Below are 10,323 nucleotides of genomic sequence, written 5' to 3' on the forward strand. Positions count from 1 at the left end.
GCTCCCAGCATGTACTGATGACGCATTAGTGATTGGCTTACAGGTGAGGTGCTCCCAGCATGTACTGATGACGCATTAGTGATTGGCTTACAGGTGAGGTGCTCCGAGCATGTACTGATGACGCATTAGTGAATGGCTTACAGGTGAGGTGCTCCGAGCATGTACTGATGACGCATTAGTGATTGGCTTACAGGTGAGGTGCTCCCAGCATGTACTGATGACGCATTAGTGATTGGCTTACAGGTGAGGTGCTCCGAGCATGTACTGATGACGCATTAGTGATTGGCTTACAGGTGAGGTGCTCCGAGCATGTACTGATGACGCATTAGTGAATGGCTTACAGGTGAGATGCTCCGAGCATGTACTGATGACGCATTAGTGAATGGCTTACAGGTGAGGTGCTCCCAGCATGTACTGATGATGCATTAGTGAATGGCTTACAGGTGAGGTGCTCCCAGCACGTACTGATGATGCATTAGTGAATGGCTTACAGGTGAGGTGCTCCGAGCACGTACTGATGACGCATTAGTGAATGGCTTACAGGTGAGGTGCTCCCAGCATGTACTGATGACGCATTAGTGATTGGCTTACAGGTGAGGTGCTCCGAGTTTGTACTGATGACGCATTAGTGAATGGCTTACAGGTGAGGTGCTCCGAGCATGTACTGATGACGCATTAGTGAATGGCTTACAGGTGAGATGCTCCGAGCATGTACTGATGACGCATTAGTGAATGGCTTACAGGTGAGGTGCTCCCAGCATGTACTGATGACGCATTAGTGAATGGCTTACAGGTGAGGTGCTCCCAGCATGTACTGATGACGCATTAGTGAATGGCTTACAGGTGAGGTGCTCCCAGCATGTACTGATGACGCATTAGTGAATGGCTTACAGGTGAGGTGCTCCCAGCATGTACTGATGACGCATTAGTGAATGGCTTACAGGTGAGGTGCTCCCAGCATGTACTGATGACGCATTAGTGAATGGCTTACAGGTGAGGTGCTCCCAGCATGTACTGATGACGCATTAGTGAATGGCTTACAGGTGAGGTGCACCGAGCATGTACTGATGACGCATTAGTGATTGGCTTACAGGTGAGGTGCACCGAGCATGTACTGATGACGCATTAGTGAATGGCTTACAGGTGAGGTGCTCCGAGCATGTACTGATGACGCATTAGTGAATGGCTTACAGGTGAGGTGCTCCCAGCATGCACTGATGACGCATTAGTGAATGGCTTACAGGTGAGGTGCTCCGAGCATGCACTGATGACGCATTAGTGAATGGCTTACAGGTGAGATGCTCCGAGCATGTACTGATGACGCATTAGTGATTGGCTTACAGGTTAGGTGCTCCGAGCATGTACTGATGACGCATTAGTGAATGGCTTACAGGTGAGGTTCTGCGAGCATGTACTGATGACACATTAGTGAATGGCTTACAGGTGAGGTGCTCCCATCATGTACTGATGACGCATTAGTGAATGGCTTACAGGTGAAGTGCCCCGAGCATGTACTGATAACACATTAGTGAATGGCTTACAGGTGAGGTGCTCCGAGCATGTACTAATTACACAGTAGTGAATGGCTTACACGTGATGTACTCCAAGCATGTACTGATTACGCATTTGTGAATGGTTTACAGGCGAGGTGCTCTGAGGATGTACTGATTACACATTAGTGAATGGTTTACAGGTGAGGTGCTACAAGCATGTACTGATTACGCATTAGTGAATGGTTTACAGGCGAGGTGCTCTGAGCATGTACTGATTACACATTAGTGAATGGTTTACAGGTGAGGTGCTACAAGCATGTGCTGATTACGCATTAGTGAATGGTTTACAGGTGAGGTGCTCCAAGCATTTACGGATTACACATTAGTGAATGGTTTACAAGTGAGGTTCTACAAGCATGTACTGATTACGCATTAGTGAATGGTTTACAGGTGAGGTGCTCCAAGCATTTACGGATTACACATTTGTGAATGGTTTACAAGTGAGGTGCTACAAGCATGTACTGATTACACATTAGTGAATGGTTTACAAGTGAGGTGCTTCGAGCATTTACAGATTGTGCATTAGTGAATAATTTACAGGTGAGGTACTGTGAGCATTTACAGATTACGCATTAGTGAATGGTTTACAGGTGAGGTGCTCCGAGCATTTACGGATTAAGCATTAGTGAATGGTTTACATGTGAGGTGCTCCGAGCATGTACTGATTACGCATTAGTGAATGATTTACAGGTGAGGTGCTCTGAGCATTTACAGATTACGCATTAGTGAATGGTTTAGATGTGAGGTGCTCCAAGCATATACAAATTCCACATTAGTGAATGGTTTACAGGTGAGGTGCTCTGAGCATTTACTGATCTGGCATTAGTGAATGGCTTACAAATAAATCTGCAAAAAAAAAAATCGACATTTTTAACATCTAAAAGAACTGTTAAATTTAATTCTGTACATATATATAAAAGTGAAACATTTTTGTGGCACGATGTGAAGTGAAGCGTTGTTCCTTATACAATTTGACACCGTTTCACCAATCTGCACCACATTTTGTATAGTTACCTGTTAGGACCCTCAAGCCATTATTAGCTACATGACATTTGGACACCCCGCCCCTTTCCCCAGATTTCAACACCTTCACACATGAGACAGTTGCCTGAAATCGGTGAAACATCAATGTGGTTGTAGAAGCACTGTTCCCGACAGGAGGAAGACAACTCGATGTTCAGGCCCTAGGATCAGATTCAAGATATGCTTCCGGGCACAGTTACTAAGTACATGTCAATCGATATGGTGGTGGATGCCGACAAACCCATAAACTATCCAACAGAATTCCTCAACTCACTCAACCCCCCGGGAATGCCACCACATCACCTTCGACTGAAATTGGGTCACCCATCATGCAGCTTTGCAATCTCGACCCACCTATGCTATGTAATGGCACAATGTTATGCATTAAAAACTTGATCCCTAACGAAATTGAAATAAAAGTGTTCACCGGGAAGGTAAACAAAAAATGTTGTTTATAAACAAGCCTTACAATGAACATGTACTTTAGTAATATTGAACTTTAGGTCCATAGTTGTTGACACTGTCGCCATCATGTCACCGATCCTGCTGCTCAGAAATCTCCATGTTGTTTTAACGTACAGTTATACATTTCAGAATGGCTGTTTAAAAATAACAATACATTTTGTTGTGTAGTCTTTATGAGAAAACATATCCTTTTTACTTAAGGTAGGGGGTATTTTATTCCGTGTAATACATGGCCATACATTGTCATTCCGTTTAATACCTGGACTTTTGCTTAATGAAATGCAAAAGAACTGCCAGTTGCTGATACATAAAATCAACGTATAATCTGTTGGATTAAAAAAAAAAAAAAACGAATAGGCAGATCCTAATGTGTTGCAGAAATAAAAGTAAGCAGTTTAATAAAAATCCATTTAAACTTGATTTTGGTTTGTGCTTTAAAATAAGCAGTAACATGCCGATTCTTCAACCAGTAGTGACCATTGACCAAAGGAGTGCATTACCAAATGCTACCCTAATGCAGGTCAAAATGTAAAACGTCTATATATCTGAACAGGAAGTTAAAAACATTTACTGGCCATTCCTGTTGAAATCAGATTCTAAAAAAGTAACAGAAAAATGGCTCAGGAACACCAAGCAGGAGAGGGGGTAGAAATGTCAATTTCCATCCTGTTATGTCATAAAAGGCTGGCATAAGAGGGGTGTGACGGGATCCCTCTGCAAGCACAGATGTCCTCATAGGAGCTGTATGCAAGGCAATTTCTAAAGAGTTCCTGCTTTCAAGACCCCTACCTTCTGGTAAGGAGCCGGAAACAGATCGGCAAGTTTACTCTCGCTTGTCTTGGTTATGGTGGGGCACCAAAGATGAGGAAAGCTAAGAAGAGGTCAACACGAATGGGAATGGGATTGTTGCTGTGTTTTTGAAAAATCAGCACAGTCTTGCATCTTCTTCCCGGAACCCCTCCAGCGATCTGTCAAGGTCTGATGTTTAGTCCTATGGTAAGACATCTGGCGTCTTCTTCACGGAACCCCTCCAGAGATCTGACAAGGTCTGATGTTCAGTCCTGGCGTAAGACGTCTGGCGTCTTCTTCTCGGGACCCCTCCAGAGATCTGACAAGGTCTGATGTTCAGTCCTGGGGTAAGACGTCTGGCATCTTCTTCCCGGAACCCCTCCAGTTATCTGTCAAGGTCTGATGTTCAGTCCTGGGGTAAGATGTCTGGCATCTTCTTCAAGGAACCCCTCTAGAGATCTGACAAGGTCTGATGGTCAGTCCTGGTGTAAGACGTCTGGCGTCTTCTTCCCGGAACCCCTCCAGAGATCTGACAAGGTCTGATGGTCAGTCCTGGCGTAAGACGTCTGGCATCTTCTTCCCGGAACCCCTCCAGCGATCTGACAAGGTCTGTTGTTTAGTTCTGGGGTAACACGTCATGCAAGCTAAACCTGGCTCTGATATGAGCTCACACATCCTCACGCAGTGCAACCAGCTTTTCCAGGGAGGGGATGAGTTTCAGAAGATCCTTGTTTTTATCCATGAACCAGCTCTCGGTAGGAATTCCATTAAAAAATCTGGTATGCAAAGACTTCTGGTGAGTTTTCAATGTTGATTGGTTTTCAACCATTTCTTCGAAAAATATTACAATCTTTGATTTAGTTTGCTTGTACGCAAACATAACACGCAAAGGAAAGTCTGTGTGTGACAAGATGGTTTTTAGCATCCAATATGTTCAACAACTTGTCGGCATACACTTTCTTTGACGTAGTAAATTACATGATATCATATGATATTTCATTTATAACATGCCTGTACACAAGGGTTTCTCATAGATCAGCAACATTCGCTCCCAGAATTCTCGGACGAACAGCCTTAATCTCACCTAAACCTGCTAAATGACATCTTGGAATGTTACAGCTGAAACTTCAAGTTCATTTAAGCTGCAATGGACTAAGGTGTCGTCCGGGTAAAGAAACGGAGACAATTCTGGATCTGAGTGCTTGGAGTTTTTAGTGGCAGGGCGGGCTTCCTATTCAAGTTCTCTGCAGTCAGCGGTGGAGCGTGCTTGATGAAATAATACGGGTCAAAGAACTACCAGTCCTCCTCAGAGGTAGCCGTAGCATGTTTAGAGGAGAGGGAGAAGGTCGTGCTTAGTACCATTGTTAATGGCAGATCTGACTTGCAGCACCTAGGCTGCTCCAGTGTTTAATGTCCTAGTAATAGTTGTGATCCCATCAACATTTTCATCAAGCTGTTTGACTATTTCCAGAATACGGGAGAGAAAATGGTTCCCAGCAAGGTGGTTCTGGGAGGCTTGCCAGGGGCACATGCTTCTTTGAGTTTCCCATTCAACTTTACATGTGGAATGGCCACATCATAACTTGCAGCCTCTCCATTGACTTGACCTTTCCCCCGTACACGAGTGATGGGCTTTTCTCCTGTGCATTAATTGGATGAGATTAAGGGCCCGATTCATGAAAATATTTGCATGGTAATTCAGGGATTTGCATGCCAATCAGTGCAGGACTTTCTTGGGACTTGCGAGGAGTTTGTGCATGTCCGGAATGCCTCTGCAAGTTGACACGCGCCTTGCACAAGACTCCACGCAGAGTGCTGGACGGGCTTACGCATCGACCAAAATAGGAGGGGGAACATGCAGAATGATGAAGAACAGGTGAAAATGTGGCTGTGTTGATGGACTGTTCCCACAACAACACCCAGAGAATGTGCCACTGGGAGGGCAAAATTGTGTGTGTTCATTAGACATAAAACAGCATGCACAAGCAGAGAACCCAGAAAAGACTTCTAAGTCGGAGTATACCACTACCACTTTGCAAAGCATGTAGTGAAATCATTCTGGAGGCTCAACAGCTGTACAAATGGCAAAAATACATGAAATATTAAAAATATGTTGCATCAGAAAAATGCAGTAACTCTGCAACAATAAAATCTTAGCACCTAGCCATTCATGGACACCAAAGTCAACAATTCAACCAATTTCATAAGCAAACCAAAATCGGATTTAAAAGCTGTGGGATCATGCATGATACAGGCACACACATAGCCATGCTGTTGTGAGTGTGAAAACAGGGCACATGTGACATACATACTGTGAATCAGGATACATTTCACCCCATATCAAAACAACCATTGAATAAGAGCCAATTTGTAAGTGAGCAAACATGTCTGACACCACATTCACAGGAGCATCAAATAATAATGCCATCACATATGAAACAGCCTGTGACTCATACCCATAATCTGCATGGCAGTGCACAAGTGAACTGCGTAGGCACAACAACTGTACACAAGAGTGTCCATTGTAGTACACCCAAAAGCACACAGCACAAGCAGACTGCTGTCACATGGCCAACAACAACTCAAATGCATGTAGACACAAAACCACACACATGAGACCACAAGTATGAAGGTATACTGCAACATTGATGCTAACAAAGACAAGCGAGGACAGCCCTGGGCCTAAAATGCCTGGTACACAATGATAAACAGGTTCAGTGGCCAAAGTATTCCCTGACAACCATTATGCTCACAATACAGTCACATGAATACAGCCATGTTGAAACTGAAAAAAAACAGTGCAGTGCAAGAGGAATGCACATCTTGCCTCACCCCATGTGTGCCTGCATCATCTGGACCATGCAGTCCACCAAACTCATCCTATGTTGGGCTGGAAACCACCAAACACTCATGCTTTTTCCTGTGCATGAATAGAGGTGCTACTTCCTCCACAATTTCTGCATGCATCATTCCATGCCAAATTCGTCTGTAGAGAAATACAAATCAATGGGAGAGCCAGCAACACATCCATGCACCCAAACATACAGCAACATGTGCCCCCCTGAGTGGCATGCAACAAAGCATACACTAACTCACCAGCCACCCATCACCATGTGTCCTGGCACACATGCAACCACATCCACCCACCTCATGCCAATGCAACATGACTAACCCACACAGTGTCACATTTCCCACACACAACCCCTGCACTGCCCCCCGAGTTCCATGCAGTGAATGACCATGTACACTAATACATCATCATGCTGATGGTACCTTCCCAATACATGCATCTGGCCACAGTCAGCATGACACTGAGAATAGCCCACAAGAGAACACTGAGAGGATGCAACTGAGATCACTGCAACTAATCCAGAACAGGACTGCAAGGCTTGTGCTTGGCCTCAATCCCAGGGATCGTATCTCCCCAGCCCTGAAATCTCTCCACTGGCTCCTGGTGGCTGCAAGGATAAAGTTCAAGACTCTCTGCATTGTCCAAAGGCTTTCTGGGGCCAGGGACCACACTATCTCCAGCTCTCCCTTCTTAAGCATCTTCTTTCTCGAGCCCTCCGCTCATCCACCTCCAACTCTCTGAGGGTCAGACGCTTCTCCAAGCAGAGAGTGGGGGTTGGATCTCTGTCTTCAGCTGGGGCCTCCATCTGGAAGAGCTTCCCTCAAACTTGAACAGGGCCACCTAAGGTACGAGAAGCAACTCAAGAGCTTCCTCTCTACTTCTGCATTCTCTCTCTCAGTGCCCTGCTGTTGATCCTTTCTGCTAGACTGACTGTTTACCTGGCCACCCTCTGAACCTGACGGGCACCGGACTCCTGCATGACCAGTAGCCCCTTGCACTGCCTCTGGGCCTCCCACGCACTTAGGGACTGGATCTGCAACCCTACAGTTCCCTGCCTCCCTGCAATCACTTGAGCCTCCACCCCACCAGCACTTACCACACATTTTGCCCCCACACTCTCCCCTCCTCCCCCTGACACTTCTCCTCTTCCTTCCCCCTTGCACTTGCATGATCTGAATGACACAAGGCCTAGTTAGATCGTTTGTTTTGTCCTCCCTTTGTCTTCCTGTCCTTGTTCTGTCATGCCTAGAAACACTTGTGTACAGGTGTTTTATAAATTACTTATCATATCATGGAAACACAGAAGCACTTTTGTAGTATTCTCAATTGCATGATATGCCATCCCCTCATCAATGTGGCAGTGCGACAATGCAGTAAACAATGTCGGGGAGCCGATGATGCTAAGTCCAAGAAGATGGGAACCAAAAATCTCACCAATTGCACAGAAGACAGGACCTTGCAGAGGCAGCTGTCAGTCTGGAAGGCAGCTCACTGAGGCAATTGGCATGAAACACACACGCAAACAGGAGAAAGCATTGAGAAATATCGGCCAAGGACAAACACACACAAAATGGAGCATGGCACAGGAAAGTGCTAGGAAAGGCAGACTTTACTGGGAATGTATTGAATTTGGTCAAAAATGCATTGAATTGATTGGAGCATTGAGATGCACCCAGTAGCTGTCAGCCAGCTTCATAACAACTGACAGTGCACCGTGAATGGTACATGGTCACCAGGGCAATCGACAAAGAATGGACGATCATGTGTGCCTGGTGTCTGTGGAGTACATTGCATCCCACCAAAGATCAGCAATGCTGTCATGTGTGTGAATTTGTCGTGGGGCAGCAACCGCAGAAGGGGAAGAAGTATCAAGATTGGATTGCCTGTGTGTGTAGGAATTACTATTGCAAAATCAAAATATGGGATGCCATGTGGCAGCCAAGACACACGTGTAAAGTTCAAGGAAACACTCACCACCACCACCTGAAACATGTTTTACTGCATACAAACAGCCGGCCCAACCACTCTCATGACAACTCAAAAACTAAGGGCCTGCAGTCTGGCTGTTAACATTCCCTTCCCACCCACCTCCTCCGTTCCTTTCTGTATCTTAGCTCTTGCACTATCTGCAATGTCGCCAGGCCGCGTATGATAGTTAATTTCACATTCGTATTGTTCAAGGCCTTGTAAGAATGTTCACTGTTTGTATTTTTCCCTTGTTCGCTCCCTTGCCTTGAAGCGCTTTGAAACACATTGTGTATAAGCGCTATACAAATAAACTATCATATCGTATCGCAGCCACCACAAACTATGATCCCGCAACCAGTTCCACCTTGATTATCTAGAGCAAACAGTGTGCATAGACACAGCAGCCTAACAACACCATGTGTCACATGCACCCACGATACTGGACCAGTACGCGCCAAACCAAGTTAATAACAGTGACCCCACACAGTTTCAGACTCCCTGCCACAAACCACAACAAAAGTCACACCCTTGGCACCCTTCACTTACCTGCGCATGGTACCCAACAGTCTTGCATCCACTGCAACCAACCTGCAAATACATTTTAAAATTGCAAAGACATGCATTGCAACAACTTAAAGATACTGGCCATCCATGACAACTCATGTAGGGAACAAGAAAATAAGCATGCACCACCCATTGTACAAGGATCACATAGTGCAAGTGGGAGACAGGGCACAGAATGACGCTTGACGAGCAGTGAAGTGATAAGGGAGAGAGCAATAGGGGGATATGAAAAAGCATTGGAAGTTGGAGACCATCTGGACTCGGAGCGTAGATGAGGACGGGCATGTCTGACATCACAGTGGGTGAGGGCATAGACAATCTGCCCTGGTGAGGAAGATGGAGACATGAAAACCTCTTGATGTAGTATTCTGGTAGGAGAGCACGGAAGGAACAGAGATGGACAAGATCCACATGTAGTGGTCCAGGAAGAACAAAAGTGGGTGGTGGGAAGGTCAGACTGGCAAAGAATGGGCACATGTGAAAGTTCAAGCATCAGATGAAACACTGGCAACACCCACCATGGCATGGAAATCCCCAAAAGAGCTGTGTACACTACAAAATCCTACAAATAAGGCACTCCAACCATATAACCAGACCCTACACCAACCAACGTACACCCCTGTAGAACAACATTGCAAATGGACCTCTGGACAACATGCAGCCATTCCCTTACCCCCGTACCCCAACATACCACACACTCTGATTGAGACTGTACCAGGAAGTGTGCATGGATTTCAGGGTGCATTTGGAACTTTCATGGGGGAACAAATGAAGACAAGCTGTGGGGAGTGGATGATGTCACACATGCATGGGACCACAATGTGGGCATGCAATGTACACTCACAGACAGTGGCAGTTGCAGGAAGAAGGTATCAAAACCAAAAAACATGTAAGCCACCCTTGTGCAGATAACCAACAAAATCAAACACTGTACACAATGTTATCTCATTGGGTAGCACACAGGCAGTCAAACATGTGAATTCATGTGCATATCTGTCCAACCAGATATATATCAAGTATGACAAACATGTAGTGTTTAGTCAATGCACTCAAAAGGGCATAATTGAGTCACCATAGGCTACGTCATGAAGCACTGCAGCGGAGGATGAG

At 45.5% G+C, this 10,323-nt stretch overlaps 1 pseudogene; it reads right to left on the reverse strand.

The window, feature by feature from the left end:
- Positions 1-4,446: 4,446 nt before the first annotated feature.
- On the reverse strand, positions 4,447-5,489 carry LOC138579481 (CTD small phosphatase-like protein 2 pseudogene; annotated as a pseudogene).
- Positions 5,490-10,323: the final 4,834 nt, after the last annotated feature.

Source organism: Ambystoma mexicanum, chromosome 3p, assembly GCF_040938575.1.
Source record: "Ambystoma mexicanum isolate Mex_15411 chromosome 3p, UKY_AmexF1_1, whole genome shotgun sequence".
Classification (NCBI taxonomy): Eukaryota; Metazoa; Chordata; class Amphibia; order Caudata; family Ambystomatidae; genus Ambystoma; species Ambystoma mexicanum.